The sequence below is a fragment of the Hypanus sabinus genome, chromosome 10 (genome assembly GCF_030144855.1).
Source record: "Hypanus sabinus isolate sHypSab1 chromosome 10, sHypSab1.hap1, whole genome shotgun sequence".
Classification (NCBI taxonomy): Eukaryota; Metazoa; Chordata; class Chondrichthyes; order Myliobatiformes; family Dasyatidae; genus Hypanus; species Hypanus sabinus.
The window spans coordinates 131,655,473-131,679,291 of NC_082715.1; the positions used below are offsets into that span (position 1 = coordinate 131,655,473).

The following is a 23,819-nucleotide window of genomic DNA, read 5'->3' on the forward strand; positions in this document are numbered from 1 at the left end:
TTTAAGATGAATTCAGTGGTGTAAAAGGTCAGCAGAAGCAATGGACCTACAAGGGCAGTCCTGATTTGAGTCTCGAGCAGGAGATTGAAGTGGGCTGTATGGGTTGGGAAACTATTACATTGGAGCTGTGAAGGACAGATCTGGGATGATATGAGAGACAGGAGTTTGATAATCACCGGTGGGCTCATGGACAAGGGCCGCATATGAAGACATGTCGGAGAGCTGTTAAGCAGTTAAATGGCGGCTTTTGATCTTCCATATTTTACGAGTAAGCATCTGTGTTTTATAGAGGACTGAAGTTCTGCCGAACGAAGCAGAGAGGGAATGTCTCAAGCACTGGACCGAAAACAGGAGGGGTGTGCCTGCATAGATGACCACATTTCCTGGGGAGTGAGTGCTTTTAATTTCTTCAACCATGTACAGCCCACCCCGTCCTTTACTTGACAGAAGTACTCCATCCAGCATTAGTAATGGGACGACCATCTCTAGCCCAGGTATACCGCCAAGACTAACTGATGTACCTTTGCAGCTGCCCCTATTTAGAGTTGCTGCCTTCCTGAGTTCTGCATTACATCAGCCAGTACACTCACTGACTAATCCAGCACCACACCCTTCCCTCATGGATGAATCACCCTGTAAAATTAACTCCAGGAACTTTAGCGTGACCTGCCTAGGAACCGTGGAACTATTTGTACATAATGTCCATTGCAAGAGTTAAAAAATAATTTTCTCAGCGTTGCCGAACTACAAACTGCACTGGAGTGTAGCTCAGTACTTCATTGCTCGTAGACATATGGAAGTCAGTCTACCTGGCGCAATCTTCATTCTATGAATTTTAAACTCCATGTACAGGGGGCACTGATTTATAAAAACAACTCTATTGTATATTGCTAATGATGAGATGGCCAACAGAGATGAGGTGGCAGAGCTCGAGGCCTGGTGCCAGGCGAACAGCCTCTTCCTCAATGCCAACAAGACGAAGGAAATGGTTATCGACTTCAGGAGAACTTGCAGCACTCCCACCCCTCTTCAACCGTGAGCAGTTTCAAACTCTTGGGAGTGTACACCACACACAACCCCTCATGAACCTAGAACACATCCTGAACAGTCAAGAAAGCTCACCAATGCCTCTGCTTTCTGAGGAGGCTGAAGAGAACCGGGCTTTGCACATCCATACTCGCGTCATTCCACAGGGGCACAGCAGAGAGCATCCTGGCAAGTTGCTTCACTACAACGGGTGGTCAAACCAGCCCAACACATCATTGGCACCAGCCTACCCCCACCATCAAAGACGCATATCGAGAAAGGTGCCGAGAAAAGGCCAGTAGCATCATCCTGCTCATCCCCTCCCATCAGGAAGGAGGCTACATAGCATCCACATCAGGAACACCGGGCTCAAAAACAGTTACTTCCCCCAAGCTTTAAGGCTGATCAACACCTCCACCTGCTAACCCATCCCACCGCAACTACTTTGATATTCCCTGTCAGTTACTTTATGCATAGTCTAATATCACTTGGCACGTGGCCAAGTGGTTAAGGCGTTGGTCTAGTGATTTGAAGGTCGCTAGTTCGAGCCTCAGCTGAGGCAGCGTGTTGTGTCCTTGAGCAAGGCACTTAACCGCATATTGTTCTGCAATGACTCCGGTGCCAAGTTGTATCAGCCCTTGCCCTTCCCTTGGACAACATCGGTGGCGTGAAGAGGGGAGACCTGCAGCATGGGCAACTGCTGGTCTCCCGTACAACTTTGCCCAGGCCTGTGCCCTGGAAACTTTGCAAGGCACAAATCCATGGTCTCTCGAGACTAACGGATGCTTTAATGTCACTTTATGGACATCTGTGTGTATAAGCTAAGTATTTATATGTTATGAATATAAGCTGAGTATTCATATTTATAGTGTTTATTATTACTATTTGTGTGTTTTGTGTGGTTTTTTTTGTATTGCATCCGATCCGGAGTAACAATTATTTCATTCTCCTTTTCACAAGTGTACAAGCAATGACATTAAACCATTTTGAATCATTAGTGCAAACAGTGTGAGACTGTAAATTTCACTGGTGGAAGAGCCAGCACTAATAGACTGATACAGGAACCTGGTGCCTGATAACATTAACATACTGTCATCTTTAGCAATTCACTTGGGGCAAGATAATTCCTGAGAGTGGTTTAAAAATTAATAACATTAAACGTGAAAACATTGAATATTTACTCTTGAAATGGCCCTCCATTCCTTGGGTACATCAATAATTAATAATAATCTGATGATTATTACTTTCGTGTTGACCTGTGTGGCTTCTCACTGTGCAGTGTACTGCAGAATCATGAAGCTGAAACCTCTCAATTATGTAACACAGGAGTGAGCTTCCATCCACGGTACATCAGGTTCTTCCGACGTATGAAAGTGTCGCTACTTTTAAGTGTCCTGATCTTCGCCAGCACCCCCACACCAGCCCAGTGCAATTCACAACAGTCTTGAGATAACGGCTTTTGTATTTGAGGGAGAGTCTGCTGGGGCCAAAGCGCTCCTCAGGGCCCGAGACACAAAGATCCTGCCACATATCATGGCAGGAGTTCATTCTAATTGTCTTCCTCCTCTTGGCTCCAACGACCTCCCTGCACCCGACATGTAGATTGACAGGCAGATGAGTGTAGAAGGAAGCTGCAGTCCAGGTCTCTTGGAGATGGCCCCTAGCAACCAGGACAGAGTGAAAAGTCAGTGCTCTTATGGGGCCCAGTCACTAAACAAATAATTCTCCACCTGCCTTCGTGTAGAAGACACAGTAGACAGCAGAAATAGTGGTGAGCTGACAGACTAATGAATGTGAGAACCTTAGAGAAATTAATTTTAGTATAGAGAAAGTAATGGAGGAGTTTCTGGGGGGGAGGGGGGGGGTTAAAAGCCAAAAGATCTGCAGCTGAAAGCCCAGGATTCCAGGATTGTAAAGCACATGGCTGATACAGTAATGGTAAACCTCAAAACTCCTTGTTGTCGGGGAACAGTCTCAGCAGACTGGAAGGTTGCAAAGGTAGCATTCCTCCTCAAGAAAGGATGAAAAGAGAAAACAGTGAATTAAAGGAATGAGGATAGATTTTCATTGATTAGATTAACATTAGTCTGACACAAGCTGGAGCTAAAATGGAGGAATCTGTTATTAAATGTAGCAAGTAAACTTAGAAACTCATAACATGATTAGATAGTCATCATCATTATGTGCTGTGTCATATGATGTGGGTAACCATCTGTCTTTAATCTGGCTTATTCTTTCTCTTTCCATGACCATGAATGTTCTCGGCAAATTTTTCTGCAGAAGTGGTTTGCCTTTGCCACCTTCTGGGCAGTGTCTTTACCCCAGCCATTATCAATACTCTTCATAGATTGTCCATCTGGCGTCAGCAATTGCATAATCAGGACTTGTGACAAGCTCATATAACCGTCCACCACCTGCTCCCATGGATTCACGTGACCCTGATCTAGGGTTGGGGGCTAAATAGGTGCTACACCTCGCCCAAGGGTGACCTACAGGCTAGCAGAGGAAAGGAGCCCCTTACGCCCCCTTTGGTAGAGATGTATCTCCACCCCTCCCACACCCACTGATTAGACAGTATGACCATGATTTAAAGAAGGGTAGGCAAATCTCATGTAATTTTGGGTAGTGTAAGTAGGAAGGTCATTAGTGAACCAGTGGACTTTTCAAAAGACGTGCAAAAGATGTTTAAAGGGTTCGTAGAGTTACAGTAACATTTTGCAGGGGATAGAGGACTGGCAGGGAACAAGACAGGACAAGGATAGCATAGGAACAGCACAGGGGAACGCAGCCCTAATGAGAGAAAGTGGGATTGGTGTGGAAGGGCATCACAGTCAGTATTGACAAGCTGGGTCAAGCAGGTTGTGCTCTGCGTTGTATGAGCCTGAGTCAGCGACAGGAAACAGGGAGCAGGATTAAACTGTTCGCCTCTACTTTGGCACATTGTGGTGATTGAGGAGCTGCAGGAATCAGCAGGTAACCATGAACTGTTCATATTTTATATGGAAGAATTTAATAAATTGACAGAGAGAAGAAAGCATTTACCGAGCAGAGAGTAATGTGTGGGAAGACCTGAAAGAGCCTGCAAAGAATACAGACAGCTTAAGTGTTTGGAGAAAGGGGTGATTGTTTGTGCAGAGTGTGGGAAAATGGTAGAATTTAAGAAAAAAAGGCTGTGGGAAACAGAATAAGGTAAAGAAACAACTGGAAAGATGATTATTATAAAATGGAACTGGATTGCTCTAGGGGGAAGGCAAAGTTAATTTAATTACATAGACATTTAGAGAAACAACATCTGGAGAACTGTGGGTAGCTTTCATCATCTCCAAGCCTAAGGCTTTACCCATCACCTTTCAGCTAGCTTCTTTCTCCCCCCCCCCAATCTTTTCATTCTTCTTCATTCATCTTCCCCCTTCCTTCTCAGTCCTGAAGGAGGGTCTTGGCCAGAATCATTGAGTGTTTATTAATTTCTATAGGTGTGCCCTGACCAGCATTTTGTGTGTGTGTGTGTGTGTGTGTGTGTGTGTGTGTGTTGCTAACGAATATGTATTTGTATGTAATGAGGGTGTTGCACGATGACGAGAGATTGAGTGGGATCGGCCTGGATTCAATGGAGTTGGGAAGAGAAGTGATCTCAATGAAATGTATAAGATTATGAATAGGGTGGGTAGGGCAGATGCTGATGTGATTTATGTTAGAATGCTGTTTCTGGATTCCATTTGGGAATTCAACACTCTTGACCACAGACCTTGGTGGACAAATTCCCACTCCTCGGTCTAAATACACCTCCGTGCAGCTGTTGGACTTCCTAATCAACAGAGCTCAGATAGTTAGGATGTATAACCACTTCTCCTTCCCCCATCATCCTCAACATGGGTGCCCCCCCCCGCCCCCCCCAGGGCTGTGTGCTGAGCCCACTGCTGTACACTCTGTTCACGTGTGTGACACTGGATAATCACATCGTCAAGTTCCCCGATGACACGGCGGTGGTGGGGCTCGTCACCAACCTCGATGAAACAGCCCACGGAAAGGAGGTCGAAGAGCTCGAGGCCCAGGGCCAGACAAAATAACCTCTTCCTCAATGTCAGCAAGACACAGGAGATGATTATTGACTTCAGGAGAACCCACACCACTCACATGCTGGTTCAAGAGCTTGATAGCTGTGGGCTAACAACTGTTCCTGAACCTGGTGGTGTGGGGCCTAAGGTTTCCGTACATCCTGCCCAATGGTAGTAGCAACAACAGTGTATGGCCAGTCAGTCCTCATGCTCCTTATCGTCTACTTTGTCTGCATTTTTATCTGATAGCTTTGTATCTTTTCTAAAGAACTTCAAAAAAATGCATATGTAAACTTTGAAGAAGAGAAAATATAGGTCTATAGCTATCTTTAACCTCGCCCCCATCTCCTCTCACTCTTTCCAACTTTTACAGCAAAAACAATTGGAATCAGTATGAGCATTGAATTATGGTATACTGGAGGCCCCCATTTAAAAAATAAGGTTATTATTAGATTCCTGAATGGACCTCCTACATGATAAACTCTTAATCTCTCAGTCATGGATCACAGGGTAGTAATTGGTGACATTAACATAGTTTGATAATAAATTTACTTTGGTCCTTTCACTTCTTTTGTCTGCCTGCATTGCAGTTTGCTCTGTAACTGTTAACATTGTACAATAATCCATTTCCTTTCCTTTTGCACTACCTCGGTGTAGTTATGTCCGGAATGATCTGTCTGGGTAGCATGGGAATGTAAATTCCACGTTCAATCTGTTTTTGTCTTATTTTGTTTGCCAAAATGGATCATGAGATTCCTGTCACAATGACAAGGGAATTTCCAATTACAACCAGGTTAACTGCACGGTCTTTATAGAAGACATGCTTTTATTTATGGTAGAGACACAACCTGGTAATAGACCCTTCTGGCTCAATGAGCCCATGCCGTCCAGTTACACCTATGTGACCAATTAACCTGCCCACCTTGGGAGGAGCCCCACCTGGTCACCGGGAGAACGTGGAAACGAAATGTACAGACGGTGTTGTTTTCACAATGTTACTTTTGTGGGCCTGACAGGTCAAGGGACAGGCAGTATCTCTCCCAGAGAACTGTGGCGCACGAGGCCGTTGAACTAAACAGTATGACAGAGGAGGCTTGTGAGGAGGAAATACGGAAGCACAAGGTGAAGCGGTGGATGCTTGGAGGAAGAGGCAGCCAAAAGTTGGGAAAGGAGCAATCTGATGGAGAACAGGATCTAGTGTGACATCCATCTGACCTGAGCGTGGGGATTAACAGAGCAGCTTTGTCATGGAAGACATTGGAACACATCGTGTTGATCGGTTTGTTCGCTTCAGAAGCACGAGAGATTCCGCATATGCTGGAAATCCACACAGACAGACAGTCTCTCTCTCACCCTCTCACTCACCCACCCTCCCTCTCTCTCTCACACTCTCGCTCGCTCTCCCCCACCCTCTCTCAGTCTCTCTCACTCACTCACAGCAGGTCAGGCAGTCTCTACGGAAAGGAGTCAAGGATGGGAGAAAAGCCAGGTGAGGAGGTAAATAGGTGGGTGGGGTAGGGAGAAGAAGTGAGAAGCTGGGAGGTGGTGGGTGGAAAAGGTAAAGGGCTGGAGAAGAAGGAATCTGATAGGAGAGGAGTGTGGGCCATGGGAGAAAGAGAAGGAGGGGGGCATCTGGGGGAGGTGATGGGCAGATGAGGAGAGAAGAGGTAAGAGGAGAACCAGAGTGGGGAATGGAAGAAGAGAAAAAGGGAGGGGAAAAATTACCAGAAGTTAGAGAAATGGATGTTCATGCCGTCGGGCTGGAGGCTACCCAAATGGAATAGGAGGTGTTGCTCCTCCGACCTGAGATTTGCCTGATCGTGGTAATAGGTCATGGACTGTTAATTCGGAATGGGGATTGGAATTGAAATAACTGACCACAGGAAACTCCTGCTTGTTACGGGAGGAGCAAAGGAGCTCAACAAAGCAATCTGCATAGGCTCTCACCAGTGTAGAGGAGGTGTCACAGTGATGCCACAGACAACCCCAACAGATTCACAGGTTAAGTGTTGCCTCACCTGGAAGGACTGTTTGGGGCACTGAATGGAGGTGAGAGAGAAGGTGGAGGGGCAGGTGTAGCACTTCATCCACTTGCAGGGAGGGAGATCAGTGGGAAGGGACAAATGGACAAGAGAATCACAGGAAGCGGAAAGTAGAGAATGGGGGGAGGGTGAGGTAAAGAAGTGTTTGGTAGTAGGATCCCATTGAAGATGGTGGATATGCGGGGAATGATGTGCTGGATATGGAGGTAAGGACAAGAGGAACTCAATCCCTGTAAAGGTGGTGGGAAAATAGGGAGAGGACAGAAGTCTGGGAAATGGAGGAGATGTGGGTGAAGGCAGCATCAATGGTGGAGAAAGGGAAACGCTGTTCTTTCTCGAGGCTGAGGCATGGCTACAGATTGCTTCAAGTTAGTAGATTGGGCTGTGTTCAAGGACTAATCAGAGGATCTGAACGAATACATCACGGTTGTCGTGGACTTCATAAAAACAGTCAGAGACAAATACACTCTCACAAAATCATTCAGAGTCTTCCCTAAACAGAAGCCCTGGATGAATCATCAGATCTGCAATCTGCTGAGGGCCAGATCAGTGACATTTAGGTCTGGTGACCAAGTTAATTACAAGAGTTCCAGGTATGGTCTTCGAAAAGCCATCTCACATGTGAAGTGGCAATTCTGGACCAAGCTTGAACCCCTGAAGGGTGCTCGACAACTCTGGCTGGGCTTGAATACTATCACCTCCTACAAAGCGAAACCAAGTGACATAGGTGACGCCAAGGCTCTGCTCCCAGAGGAGCTCAGTGCCTTTTATGCTCACTGTGACCATCAAACCATGGCGGCGCCTTCAAGAACTCCCACAGCTCCTGATGACCCGGTGATTTCAGTCTCTGAGGCCGACATGAGAGCGTCGTTCAGGAGGGTGAACCCACAAAATTTGAACGTGAAGAGCTTCATGAACAGTTGTGATTTAGTGTACAAAAGAAATGGTTATTTGTCTGCTAATAGATTATAGGTACGAATATTCTGAGGTGGAATTAACCAGCCATTTAAAGAAGAGTTCAGATGATGTTAATAGAAAATGAGCACAGAGTAGAACTGTTAATGAGACGGTCAGTGCCCTGGTCTGAATTCCAGTGACTGCTCTGTTGCTGTCTGAAGTCTGTCTGTCTATCTATCTATCTATCTATCTATCATACAGAATGGATGGCCCCTTCCAGCCCTTGGAGTCATGTCACCCAACAATCCACTGATTTAACACTGGCCTAATCATGGGACAATTTAGAATAATCAATTAGCCCACCAACAAGTATGCCTTTGGCCTGTGGGGGGAAACTGTGGTCACGGGGAGAATGTACAAACTCTTTACAGGCAGCGGTGAGAATTGAACCTGGGTCGCCCGCACTGTGAAGTGTCGTACTGACCACCGTGTTACTGAGCCACCCTGTCTTGTGTGGCAGCATTAGTCTGGCCTTCCACAGTTTACCGCTTTCAAGCCCACTTGCTGTTGTTACAGGCAACGTACAATTGCAACTCTTTTCACCTCGTTTAATGCTCTGTTTATCAGTCTCTGGTGTTATAAACAATCTGGTGGAAGAACCCAGTGGGTTGTGTAGCATCTGTGGGGGGGGGGCAAAGGAATTACCTGCAATTTCCTCCCTCCAGACTCCAGCATCTTCAATCTCTCGCGTCTCCTTTGTGCAACCATAGTTTCAGCCCACAACGATTAGTTCCCAGCTGAGTGTGGAATTACCTTGCAGCCACTGCTGTATGTCGTTTGCTATTCATTACTTTGAAGGTAAGAATTGCTTTTCAATCGCACTTCCCAAACTGCCCTTGACCTTGCGCGGGCTCTTCAGAGTGCCTTTAAGCGACGGCTACATCGCTGGCTCTGGAATCACGTACAGTACAGGCCAAACTAGGTGATGATGGCAGATTTCATCCACTGTGCTGTGACTCCACCCTCCTGCCATACCTTTGAAGAGTCAAACATCTATGAAGCCTTCTCAAGGGGTTGCACCACAAATAAAAGTATTAAAAGATACTTCCCAGCTTGTACAATCGCAAGAACTTAAGGACACAAGAAAACAGGAAAGCCAGCCCTCTGGTTCACTACGATCACTCACAGATGACCTACTCTGAACTCATTTCTTCTACTCGTCCGTTCCCATTAACCCTCAGCTCTCTGCTCTTTTAAAAACGTATCTACTGTGCCTCCTCCTCAAATGCTTCTAATGACCCAGGCTCCGCAACCTTCTTGGATAGGGAACCCTGGAGATCTGCAGTGCTCTCCGAAAATAACTGAGTGCACCACTTCCTTAAGTGATCAATCCCTGACCCAGCAACAGCATTCCTCTGCCTGAGACATTCCTATGAGTGAAAACCTCTTGACAACTTCTCTGTCATGCCCCGTCAGGACCCTATATGTCTCTGTAAAGCCATTCCTCATTCTGCTTAACTCCAAAAAAAATATAGCCACAAGGTGTTTAACCTCGCTTGATAGGTCAAGCAATATGTGCGCGTTATTAGTTGGGCTGACATGTTTTGCTTACTTCCTCCTTCCTCATTTGGTCACATAACTTTAAGACCATAAGACGTAGGAGCAGAATTAGGCCATTCAGCCCATCTAGCCCATACACCTGCCTTCTCTTCATATCCTTTGATGCCCTGACCGATCAGGAAACGATCGACTTCTGCCTCAAACTCACCCAAAGACTTGGCCTCCACTGCGGCCTGTGTCAGAGCATTCCACAGATTCACCACTCTCTGGCTAAAAATAAAATCCCTCCTTACAACTGTTCTAAAAGGTCACCCTTCAATTTTGAGGCTGTGTTCTAGATACCCCCACTAGCCCAAAACTGTCAAATGCTCCTCATAATCCCTTCATTCCTGGAATCATCCTTGTGAACCTCCTCTGGACTCTCTCCAATGACAACACCTCCTTCCTGAGGTATGGGCTCCAAAACTGTTGACAGTACTCCCAAGTGCAGCCTGACTCATGTCTTATAAAGCCTCAGCATTATCTCCTTGCTTTTATATTCTGTTCCCCTTGAAATAAATGCCAACATTGCATTAGCCTTCTTTACCATAGTCTCAACCTGTAAATTAACCTTCTGGGAGTCTTGCACACTGCCTGGTCTGGGAACTGTACCTCCTCAATCACAGGACTCTGCAGAGAGTGGTGTAGGCAGCCCAGTGCATCTGTAGATGTGAACTTCCCACTATTCAGGACATTCACAAAGACAGGTGTGTAAAAAGGATCATTGGGGACCCGAGTCACCCCAACCACAAACTCTTCCGGCTGCTACCATCTGGGGAACAGTACCACAACATAAAAGCCAGGACCAACAGTCTCCAGGCAGCTTCTTCCACCAGGCCATCAGACTGCTTAATTCATGCTGACACAATTGTATTTCTGTTATATTGACTATCCTGTTGTACATAATATTTATTATAAATTATTATAATTGCACATTGCACATTTGGACGGAGACATAACTTAAAGATTTTTACTCATGTATATGAAGGATATAAGTAATAAATTCAATTCAATTCAATTCAATTCACAAGGACTCCTAAGTCCCTCTGCATCTCTGATGTTTGAACCTTCTTCCCATTTAGATAATAATCTGCACTATTGTTCCTTTTACCGAAATCCATTATTGTACATTTCCCAGCACTGTATCCATCTGCCACTTTTTTGCCCCTTCTTCCAATTTGTCTAAGTCCTGCTGCAATCGCATTTCTTCCTCAGCAATTCCTACCCCGTCACCTATCTTTGTACTGTCTGCAAGCTTTGCCACAAAGCCATCAATTCCATTATCCAGATCACTGATAAACAATATGAAAAGTAGCAAGTCCAAAGACTGACCCCTGAGGAACACCACTAGTCACTGGCAACCAACCAACCTGCCTGTCAGCCATTCCTCTATCCATGCCAGTATCTTTCCTGGAATGCCAATGGATTTTATCTTGTTAAGCAGCCTCATGTGAGGCACCTTATCAAATACCTTCTGAAAATCCAAGTAAATGACATCCACTACGTCTCCTTTATCCATCCTGCTCATTAACTCTTCGAAGAACTCTTACAGATTTGTCATGGAAGGTTTTCCTTTACAGAAACCACGCTGGCTTTGACTTATTTTATCATTCATCTCCAAGTACCTGGAAACTTCATCTTTAATAATGGACTCCAACACTTTACCAACCTTTCTTTTGCCTTCCTCCCTTCTTAAAGAGTGGAGTGACATTTGCAATCTTCCAGTCCTCCGGGACTACACCAGAACCAGGTGATTCTTGATAGACCATAACCAAATGCACCTGCTACCTCTTCAGCAGCCTCTCTCAGGACTCTGGGACGTAATCCATCTGGTCCAGGTGACTTATCCACCTTAAGACCTTTGAGTTTGCCTAGCACTTTCTCCTTTGCAATAGCCATGGCACTCACTCCTGCTCCCTGACACTCACAGACCTCTGGCACACTGCTAGTGTCTCCCACAGTGAAGACAGATACAAAGTACTCATTAAGTTCACCTGCCATTTCTTTGTCCCCCATTACTACCTCACCAGCACCATTTTCCAGTGGTCCGATATCAACTCTCACCTCCCTTTTACTCTTCACATAAGTGAAAAAATTTTACATTATTGGCTAGTTTGCCCTCATATTTCATCTTTTCCCTTCTTACAGCTTTTTAGTTGCCTTTTGTTGGATTTTAAGAGCTTCCCAATCATCCAACTTCCTATTCACTTTTGCCTCCTTTCCTTAAAGACTTATACAGTCTTTAACTTCCTTTGTCAGCCACAGTTGCCCATCCCTGCCATTTGGGAACTTCTTCCTCTGTGGGACATATCTATCCCGCACCTTGTGAACTATTCCCAGAAACTTCTCTGCTCTGCCATTATCCTCCTCCAATCCACTTAGGCAAGCTCCTCTGTCATGCCTCTGTAATTCCCTTTATTCCATTGAAATACTGATTTATGCTTCTCCCTCTCCATTTGCTGTACGAAGTTTGTCTTTGACCTTTAACGGATACTTGGACAGGCAAATCAATCTTTCCTTTGTGTGTTTTAGGATAAGAATAGAAGGGAGTGATAGTATGACACGGCATATGCCAGTGGTATTAAATCTGATTCTGATGACTGCTTCGTATCTTTCTGCTGCCTCAGTTTCAGCACCTGCACTCTTTTTGTCGAAGTTAATCTAGGCAAAAATGTTGCCGAACATATATACAACTTCTGCTGAATGTTAGTTTACAACATCCAGGACAGCTACATGAATAGACTCGATTAGTACACACTCATGTCCCTGCATAACAGTTCTTAATTAAAGAACAATGCTGCTTTGAAAAGTCTTAGCAAGATTTTATGCTTGAATTCTTTGACATAGAAGGCTGTAGCAGCTGATTACAAAGAGTTGTTCAGAAATGCTGAATTATCTAGCAAACTCTTGGGGAGATAAAAACATATTTGAAACCTCTTTTTTCATATTTGAGAACTTCTGAATCAAATAGGATGGAAGATTTTATTACATATGGTGATTGTGCATACTAACTTTTTAAATAACTGTTGTTTCATTTGGGTAACATGAGAAAAACTGAATTGTCTTTAATACTAATGTCTTAAAAAGGGTTTTGAGATGGCAACAAATGTATTTGCACACACAGGTTCAAGAACAGTTACTACACCTCAACCATCCGGCTCTTGAACAAAAGGGGATAACTACACTCATTTATCTTGTTATTTCATATTTGTTATTTATTGCTATTTACTGTATTTATATCTGCATTTACACAGTTTAAAGTTTACAGTTACTGTTCTATAGATTTGCTAAGTATGCTCGCAGAAAAAGTACTTTGAACTTTCACGTCTTGCTTCTTTATCAAACCCCTCCCCTACTGTGATTCCCCAAAATTGTTTGTTACATCTTGTTTTAAAATAGTTTGTTCCTTAATTTATTTTATGTCTCACTGTTAAAGCTGTCATACATTGTTTTCATTTCCAGTAATAAGTATGGGATTTCAACAGTGATCTGCCCGTTCATCAGTTCAGCTGAACGATGAATCAAACTCAGTAACGGCAAATGGTGTGTTTGCCATGTCAAATCCAAGTAGAACTTACACAGAGAATGGCTGTGCCCTGGGGAGTATTTCAGAAGGACCATGGTCACATTGTTCACTGTAAGTGGAGTCACAATTAGACAGGGTGGTGAGAAAGACCTTTGGCGTGTTAGCCTCCCGCAGACATGACGCTGTCGTACAGGGTGCTGGTGAGGCTGCACTTGGAGTATAGTACTCAGTTCTGGTCGTCCTACTTATAGGAAAGATGTTACTAAACTGTAAAGAGTGCGAAAACATTTGCAAGGCTGCTGCCAGGACTTGAGGGACTGAGTTATAGGGGGAAGCTGGGTAGATTAAGATTTTATTCCTTAGAGCGTGGGACACTGAGGGGTGACTGTACAGAGGTCTATAAAATCATGAAGAGTTAGATAGTGTAAATGCATACTATCCTGATGAAGGGTCTCAGCCTGAAATGTCGACTGTTTATTCCCAACCATTGATGCTGCCTGACCTGCTGGGCTCTTCCAGCAGTTTGTGTGTATTAAGTGAATGCAGTTGTCTTCTTCCCGGAGTGGGGGGTGTCAAGAATGAGAGGGTATAGGTTTAAAGTGAGAGGTGGAAGATTTAAGAGGAACCTGAGGGGCATCTATTTTTATATATGAAGGGCGGTAACTATGCCAGAGGAAGTGGTTTGATGTAGGTACAATAACAACTTTTAAAAGACCGTTGGAAAGGTACATGGATTGGGAAGGTCTAGAAGGTTATGCAGCATCTAAGCAAGTCCCTATTTGAGACTAGTCCCCCTTTAAGACTATTGAACAGTTCCTTAGTATGTTCTGATGAACTCGTGACCTTTCAATCTAACTCATTATGATCTTGCACCTAATTGTTTACTTGAACTCTGAGTGCAGCTGTGATTTTGTCCTCAATTAATCATGCTACAAACCCCATAAGCACTGTATCTATCATTCCCAAAGCATCAAAGCCCTGGAACTTTAAACATCCCTCTCTTATCCAAATCCTTGCAGAGACCACATCATCAAATTTGCAGGGAACGATTCCTGCTCTGAGTTCATTGCCCTTACCTTGGTGGTCTTAGCATTAAAATAACACATTTGAAGCTGTCTTTTATACTTTACAAAATAGAATGATATTCGACTAACCTTGTATCAATGCTTTAATGAAGTGGGAAATACTTGAGATTTCTTCATCGCTGAACAAGATCAAGCCTGACACTGTACCCTTGAGTCCATTTTCTACCAGATTCTCATATCCTGATATCCAAAAATCTATCCATGTCAGCCTTGCACATGCTTAATCTCTGAGCATCCATGGCCCTAGGAAGGATAGAATTTGTTGCATTACATGATAACAAATTTCTCCTCAAATCCTAACTGTCTGAACCCCTATTCTTGTCACCCATACAAATAGAGAAAACGGCCTCTTAAATCTCAATCCCTTTCTCCTTTTTAGGCTGATCAGTACATCAGACATGGTGGGCCGATGAGTATGTTTTCATGTTGTATCTGTCTGTCTCTATGTCTCTTGCTCTACTATTGCCTAAAGAAATTTTTGCCTTAAAAATAATACATGTAAAATATTTTTCTCCTAAAATCAAGCAGCTGTGTTTTCTACAGATTGGTTGTTGATTTGGTCATCTGTATGTCTGCATTTAATATATTTTTTCTCCTTTATTGTTCTGTTCCATTTAGTCTGATGTTGCGGCATTTGCCGAGCTTGGCAGTTAGTTTGCTGGCATAGTGCTTGCCTGTGCCAGAACCTCCGTGGTGCCCCTCTTGGTCTGAAGGACACCACTTTAACTGGGACACTGCAGAGCTTCTGGTACAGGCAAACACGAAGCAGGCACGAGAATTTGTAGGAGGATGATTCTCTCCTGATAACTCCGTAAACAAACATACCAAAATAGACACCACCTACGAACCCCTAAGAGCCAAAGAAACGTGAGCCAATAGAAATCAAAGGTCAGCTGAAGGGGTAGCCAATCAGGAGCAGGCAAGCCAACGAGGGGCTATGTAAACGCCAGAGAGAAACATCAACAACTGCGCACTGAGGATGTCACCTCAACAGGTGCTGAGATGTCTGCAAGCTATCATGATCTCTCCAGGATCATGATAGTTCTTGGCAAATTCTACAGAAGTGGCTTGCCATTGCCTTCTTGTGGGCAGTGTCTTTACAAGACGGGTGACCCCAGCCATCATCAATACTCTTTGGAGATTGTCTGGCATCAGTGGTCACATAACCAGGACTTGTGATATGCACCAGCTGCTCATACAACCGCCCCGCCAACTCCCATGGCTTCATGTGACCCTGAACATGGCTTAGCGGGTGCCTTGCACCTCCTTTGGTAGGGATGTATCTCCACCCCACCACCCAAGAACTAGCAGCACTAATTGCAAAAACTATAATAGGACAGATCTTTATCACATTTTCCTTTAAAAGGTATCACTCCTTTTACAGTTGTAAAATACATAAACTTCAATTTAGCAAAAGGACATGATATCATGAACATAATTCACTTTCGAACATTTGTAACATAGCAATTGATTTTTTTTCTTCACAATTTTCATTCAGTTCCCTAGCAATAGATCTAATTTTTTTATTGATTAAATTCCCGGTTGATGTGATCAAAATAAAAATAACTTATATTCTTTAACGTGAACTTTAGATTATTTGGCAATCATGGAATTTTCCGGGACAAAAGGAAACCATTAGAACTATTTTATACTTTAGTGTTCCAATTATTTGTGCAATTTAATAGTAAAAACTTAGAAACACTACTTCCATTCTTGTTTCAGCCAGAGCACTTTTAGTACCATCTCATCTTCATTTTTATATTCAAAAATCTCATTGTCCTTTTGTTTTTATTTACTAATAATAGACGGAAATAGTTTTTTTCTGTAATTTTGAGCAGCACTCCTCTTAATACCATGGGGGAAAATAAACCTCCCTTTGTCTCAGCACATTAAGTATCTCCTTGTGATGTCCATGGATACATCTTGGTGTTAACTGATGTGGTTTTTTTTTTCTGGATTTAGCACTCCCACCGTTCTGCCTTGTTATTGAAATTTCTCAAGATGTTACCACTCCGTTGGAAGTATGGTGTAAAATCAGTGTGTGTGCTTCTCGCTGCTGCCATCAGGACGAAGGTACAGGAGCCTCAAGGTCCATGCCAACAGGTTCAGCAACAGTTATTACCCCTCAATCATCAGGCTCTAGAACTCAACTTTACACACCCCAGCACTGAACTGTTCCCACAACTTGTAGTTTCACTTTCAAGTACTCTTCATCTCATGTTCTCAATATTTATTACTTACTTATCTATTTATTATTTCATATTGCTACTTTTCTCCCCATTCTTTTTGTATTTGCACAGCTTGTTGTCGTTGGTGCATTGGTTGTTTGTCTTGATGTGTGCAGTTTTTCATTGACTCTATTGTGTTTCTTTATATTTGCAGCGAATGCCCGCAAGAAAATGAATCTCAGGGTAGTATATGGTGACATACTGTATATGTACTTCGATAATAAATTTACTTTGAGCTTTGTAAGCAGGTTTATATAGGAAATATCACTGAGTTCTTCCAGCAGATTGTATTCCCAAGGAGGTAATGGCAGTGCTGTGGAAACTGGCTCGGACACATTGTTGTCCTAGATTCCCATGTACTTTCTCTTTTTTTAATTGGATAAGTTAACCTGTCCTCCTGTTTAAAATGTCTTGGACACATATTAAAATTGTGCACGTGTGATCATTTGCTTAGCTCTCTCCAATTTACTTCCCTTTTTAATTTGAAGTGGTGAGAGATGGAGAGGCATCATTGCAAGCTGGAGTTCATTTAAAAAGAACAAGTCTCATTGGGAGTGAGCTTTATCTGAGCCAACGAAAAGGAGGGTGGTGTAAGTGGAGCGGCCATCGTTAGAGTGAGAGGATTCGGCTCAACAGGCTTCAGCAAGATCAGGCTTGGGCAAGCACAGGCGGGGGTCTGAAGTAAGTTTCTAGTAAGTTTTTTGCTGTCTTTCTTTGGCTATCAGTACATAGCTAGTGTGCTGAGAATGGGCCCAAAGTTAGCGGTATGTCCTTTGTGTGAGATGTGAGGACTCGGCATCACCTTCCGTTTCCCTGATAGCTACACCTGCACAAAGTACATCGAGCTACAGCTCCTTAAAGACTGTGTTAAGGAATTGGAGCTGCAGTTTGATGACTTTTGGCTCCAATAGTAACAAATAGGAGCTACAGGGAGTTAATCACCCTTAAGTTGCAGGAGGCAAGTAGCTGGGTGACTGTCAGGAGAGGGAAAGGGAATAGGCAGTCAATGCAGAGAACCTCTGTGGCCATTTCCCTAAATAATAAGTATACCGCTTTGGACACAGTTGGGAGGGGGGCACAATCTACCGGGGGGTGGGGAGCAACAGGGTGTCTGGCACTGTCTGGCTCTCTGGCTCTGAAGGGAATGGGGGAGAAGAGAAGTGCAGTAGTGATAGGGAATTCAATAGTTATAAATGCAGACAGGACGTTCTGCGGATGTGAAAGACACCTGCATGGTATTTGGCCTCCCAGGTGCCAGGGTCAGGTACCTCCTGGATCAGGTCCACAGCATTCTAAAGTGGGAGGGTTAGCAGACAGAAGTTGTGGTATGTATTGGTACCAATAACATATGTAGGAAATGAGAGGAGGTCCTGAAGAGAGAATATAGGGAAGGAGGCAGGAACGCTGAAAAGCAGGACCTCAAGGGTAGTAATCTCTGGATTGCCACCTGTGTCACACACCAGTGTGGGTAAGAATAGGATAATTTGGCAGTTGAATGTATGGCTGAAGGATTGTTGCAGGGGGCAGGGTTTCAGATTTCTGGGCCATTGGTATCTCTTCTGTACAAAAAGAACAGGTTGCACTTGGACCCAAGGAGGATCGATATCCTTGTGAGAAGGTTTGATGGAGGTGTTGGGGAGGGTTCAAGCTAATTTGGCAGGATGACAAGAACCGTAGTGACAGGGCTGAGTATAGGGCAGTTGGCTCACAAGAAGATGCAGTATGTAGTGAGACTGTAAGGAAGGACAGGCAGATGATAAGGCAAAATTGCAGTCAGTGACATGAGTTGAAGTGTAACATGGGGACAAAATCGAAAGGGCAATGAATGCAGGATTGAAGGTGTAATATTTAAGTGCACACAGCATACAGAATAAGGTAGATGATCTATCTCAGTTAGAAATTGGCAGGTATTGGCATTGTAGACATCACTGAGTCGTTGTTGAAAGAAGATCATAATTAGGAGCTTAGCATCCAAAGTTAAACATTGTATTGAAAGGACAGGTAGGTAGGCAGAGGGGGTGGAGTGGCTCTGTTGGTAAAAAAATGAAATGAAATCCTTAGAAAGAGGTGACATAGATTTGGATGGTGTAGAATCATTGCGAGTAGAGTTTAAAAAATGCAAGAGTAAAAAGACCCTGATGGAAGTTGTGTACAGGCCTCCAAGAGAAAGTCAGACTGTGGGCTACAAATCACAATTGTGGGTTGAAAAGGCATGTCAAAAGGGCAATGTTACAATAGTCACGAGCGATTTCAATATGTATGTAGATTGGGAAAAACAATCTGGATCCCAAGAGAGAGAATTTGTAGAATGCCTACAAAAATGAAGAAGTATTCTAAAGGGAGTATGGGGCAACTATGGCTGACAAGGGAAGTCAAAGACAGCATAAAAGCCAATGAGCGGGCATATAATAAAACAAAAATTAGAAGTTAGAGGATTGGGAAGCTTTTAGAAGGCAACAAAAAAGACATTAGGAGAGAAAAGATGAACTATGAAGGTAAGTTAGCCAATAAAATAGAAGAGGATACCAGCAGACCTTCAGATACATCAAGAGTAAAAGAGAGGTGAGAATGGATATTAGACAACTGGAAAATGACAAGGGAGAGGTAGTCATGTGGGTAAATCTATTAAGTATTTAGAGTCAGTCTAGTATGCCAGAAATTCAAGAATGTCAGGGGGCAATGAGTGTAGTCATTATGACTACGGAGAAGACACTTGGGAAAGTCTAAAGGTAGGTAAGTCATCTGAACCAGATGGTCTACACCCCAGGGTTCTGAAAGAAGTGGCTGAAGATACTGTGGAGGCATTAGGAATGATCTTTCAAGAATCACTAGTGTCTGGAATGGTTCTGGAAAACTGGAAAATTGCAAATGTCACTCCACTCTTTAAGAAGAATGGAGGCAGAAGAAAGAAAATTATAGACTAGTTACCGTGAATTCAGTGGTTGGTAAGATGTTGGAGTCCATTATTAAGGATGAAATTTTGAGTTTCTTGAAGGTATGTGATAAAATGAGTCATACTCAACGGTTTCCTTAAGGGGAAATCTTGCCTAACAAATCTGTTGGAAGTACAGGCAGGATAGACAAGGAGGAGTCAGTGGATGTTGTTAACTTGGAATTTTAGAAGGCATTTGACAAGGTGCTGCTTATGAGGCGGCTTAACTGGGCAAGAACCCGTGGTATTACAGGAAAGATAGGAGACTGGTTGTCAGGCAGGAGGTAAAGAGTGTGAATAAAATGGGCATTCTCTGGTTGGCTGCTGGGGATTAGTGGTGTTCTGCAGGGGTTGGTATTGGGACTGCTTCTTTTCATGTTATATGTCAATGATTTGCATAACAGAGTTGATGGATTTGTGGCTAAGTTTGCAATGGTATAAAGAGTTGAGGAATCGGGGAGTCTGCACAAGGACTGGGAGAATGGGCAAAGAAGTGGTAGATGGAATATGGTGTAGGGCAGTATAGGTCATACACTTCAGTAGAAGGAATAAAGGTGTAGATTATTTTCTAAGTGGGGAGAAAATTCAAAATTCGGAGGTGCAAAGGGACTTGGGTGTAGACTACGAGAGTTCTTGTGCAGGACGCCCTCAAGATTACATTGTTTGCATTCATTTCGAGAGGGCAAGAATATGAGAACAAGAATGTAATTATGAGGCTTTATAAGGCATTGGTCAGACCATACTTGGAGTATTGTTTGCAGCTTTGGGCTGCTTAGCTAAGAAAAGATTTGCAGATATTGGAGGGGGTCCAGAGGAGGTTTATGGGAATGATTCTTGGAATGAATTGGTTAATGTATTTGATGGCTCTGGTCCTGTACTCACTGTAGTTTAGAAGAAAGAGGGAGTACTCATTGAAACCTATCGAATATTGAAAGGCCTAGACAGAGTTGATGTACAGAGGACGTTTCCTATAGTGGGTGAGCCTAGGGTCAGAGGGCACAGCCTCAAGTAGAGAAATGTCCATTTAGAACAGATGAAGAAGAATTTCTTCAGCTAGAGGGTGGTGAATCTGTGCAATTCGTTGGCACAGATGACTGCAGAGACCAAGTCATTGAGTATATTTCAATTGCAAAGATGATAGGTTCTTGATTAGTCAGGTGCCAAAGTTTACAGGCAGAAAGCATGATAATGGGTCGAGAGGGATAATAAATCAGCCATGGTGGAATGGTGGAGCAGACTTGATGGGCTGAATGGCCTAATTCTGCTCCTATATCTTATGGTCTTTTTCTTGTGGAAGTACACTATTGTCAGTTTGCCTTGACATCTGAATCACAGTCCACTATCAATTCTAAGATTTCCTTGATATCTGCCGGATTATTTATTTTCCTTTTTAAGAAACTTCCCTTTCATTTTGTAAACTCAGTCTTGTCACTGTTCCCCCGATCTAAGCTCTCATTGTTTGAATTAAACTTGGTATCTTCACATTCTGTCAAATCCACAAAGGCTTGAGAAAGAAACAAAAGAACTTACTGGCTTACACATGTCGGGAAGGAATCAAGGTCAACTTCTTGCTTCACTGCTTGTTACCTTTGCCTGGATACAGGGGCAAAGCTTTGTACTCCTTCCCTTCCCCTTGACATCCTCCACAATGAGATTGGTTTCAGGAGCACGTTACAATCAGCTGCCTGCAGAAGTTTGCCAGTTTGTCTGTTTTGATCTAATTTCAAGGTTAAATCGAATTAACTCAAGCGATTTGTTCATGTCTGGAACAAACCAATGTGGGTACAGATCCTTAGCACAATAGATTTTACCAAGTTCGTTGCATCCAATAAAAAGAAGCAACACTAAACAAAACCAATAATTCCAGTCTGTTCCTTAAATCTGCCGAGTTCACCTTCTGAATGACGTGTGTAGTCTCTTCTCTCTTTGTTGTGTCTCCGAGTCCTGGTGGCTGCACATTTGTACGGGGCACAACTTCGACCCCATGTATCTTCCTCTCCCTTCCCCCCCCTCCCCATCCCTCTCTCATTCCCCCCTCTCTCCCCCTCTCTCTCACAACACCACCCACCCCCTCTTCCCTCCCCCCCCCCCACCCACCACCCCTCTGGCACTACAACTGAGCTCTTATTGCTGCCTGAGCAACTCCTTATCATTCTTGTTCGCTCTCTTGAAGACTAAACTACTTCTTGACTGAGATCCCCACACGAACGAACGGTGTCACATTACAAATGCCCCTTGTTTCAGTTTCAACCTCTTTTGTAGGTTTCAATCCCAGTGTTCAGTTTATTCAGTCCTCTGACCCTAGTCGCTACACTTGCTGCCCTCTCACGCGCTCAGATAACCTGTTGCTCCCAGCACAACGCCACGAAAGCCCTGGCCCTGAGGTTTTAAACGTTTTATACTGTTTCGGCTCGTTCTTTGCCTCTGTGTCATTTTAACAAAGTTGTTGATTATGTTTCCTTCTTGACATTACACCCTCATCTCTGCTGCACTTCCCATTGCAGCAACGGCATTAAAGCACTGAGATACACCAGGAAAACTTCAACATGGTCTTTTACATCCCAAATATCTTGCAATGGGAAATGGTAATGTGCAATAAAAACTAATTTTATTGTATCACAGTCTGGTATGGAAACGCCAATGACCTTGGGCAGAAAACCCTACAAAATACAATAGATATGGCCCAGTCCGTCACGGGTAAAGCCCTCCCCACCACTGAGCACATCTGCATGGAGTGTTATCGCAGGAAAACAGCATCCACCATCAGGAACCCCTACCGTCCAGGCCATGCTCTCCTCTCGCTGCTGCCATCAAGAAGAAGCTACAGGAGCCTCAGGACTCACACCACCAGGTTCAGGAACGGTTACTACCCCTCAGCTATCAGGCTCTTGAACCAAAGGGGATAACTTCACTTGCCTCATAATCGAACTGTTCCCACAACCGATGGACGCACTTTCAACTTATTATTATTATTATTATTTCTTTTTCTTCGTATTTGCAGTTTGTGTCTTTTCCACAGTGATTGAACGCTCAAGTTTGCTGCAGCCTTTCATGGATTCTATTATGGCTATTATTCCGTTATGGAGTTATTGGGTAAAGCTCGCAAGAAGACGAATCTCAGGCTTGTGTATGGTAGCATGCATGTCATCTGATAATAAATTTACTTTGGAGCTAGATAGCGGCTTTACAGTATTGCGTCCCCCAGGTCAGACACTTAGGAGATGATGCAGTGAAAGTTGTACAGGGAAATTTCCCACAACAATCGTGAATTGATTTCAAAATAACGATTGGCGAGGGCATCATACCCCTTGTTGTTACATCCACCAGTTCGGGTGTAGCACCTTCTACCTTGCGGCCCTCCCTCGCAGTACATTGAAATGTTGGCTTACATTCAACGCTTAACTCTGGGATGCCACTTTGCGACATGACTATTCGTCAGCAGTAAGGCATTAATTTAAACTACTTGCCTGGGTCTAATGGTTGTAAATCCTCACTTAAAAATAAATGATTTAACAGGTTCATTAAATGCCATGATTTTTGGGATGGATTGAGGAGAAGGGGAGAACTGAATAACATTTCAAACAAATTGATTCGTAGTTTAATTTGCAATGGAATTCTAGAATTTAATTGTACACTGGGTGTCCTGACAAGACAGTGGACTAAGCACTGAGATCGGTTGAATTGGCACTTTTAAAGTTGACAATGGCAATATCAAGTAACCAGTTGTGCTTTCTTTTCCCATGTCCTGCTGGAGTTGGTGCTCATGGTGCTCCGATGCAATGATCTGACCGGCATCTGGGGGCAGCTGCTTCGCTTGCAACTTCCCGCCGGCCTCCGGGCGACCCTGGCCGCTCAGCGAAGCCCGCTGTAGGGTGAGAACCGGGGAGAGTGTGCGTTGCCACACACCCAGTTTCCCGTATGTGAACGGGAGGGCAAGTTATGTTAGTGACAGACGCTGGAGTGCTGACTTGACATTTTCAGTATGGTTTCCGTGGAAACAGTGGAGGAGGTCCAAATGGGGGAGCTGAAAGTGTAACACTAGAAAAATGTCTGATTGGGAAGCATTGTGTTTTAAGTGCCATGAAACAGCATAGTTTAGCAAATGTTGTAATAATAGCAGAGAGCTGGGGGGGGGGGTTAAAAACTCAATAAATTTGATTTCTCCACCTTGTCACTCACAAAAAAAGTGCACAGAATACATACAATCGTAGCTTGTATTCATTCATAACCACCTACCCGATTGATTTCGGAGAGGCGATATTCTAAATCTGTTTTACTTATTTTCTGATTTTAATTGTATTTTTCTTTCCTCCCTCGGCAGAATATTTCCTTATTGAGCTTGACTGAGAGGAAGGAAGATATACCGCATGTAGGCTTCATTTTGTGCATGTAATTTTCTCTCTCTCTCTCTCTCTCTCTCTCCTGAAAG

General features: G+C 43.7%; 1 long non-coding RNA gene across 2 annotated transcripts; it reads right to left on the minus strand.

The window, feature by feature from the left end:
* Nucleotides 1-1,996: 1,996 nt before the first annotated feature.
* On the minus strand, nucleotides 1,997-23,704 carry LOC132401128 (uncharacterized). 2 transcript variants are annotated; one of them, XR_009514489.1, is made up of 3 exons: nucleotides 23,627-23,704; nucleotides 14,300-14,473; nucleotides 1,997-2,686 (listed from the first exon to the last, which is right to left on the minus strand). It is a non-coding gene; the product is annotated as an uncharacterized LOC132401128 (long non-coding RNA). The 2 variants fall into 2 exon arrangements; XR_009514490.1 differs by lacking the exon at nucleotides 23,627-23,704 and adding an exon at nucleotides 20,921-21,023.
* Nucleotides 23,705-23,819: the final 115 nt, after the last annotated feature.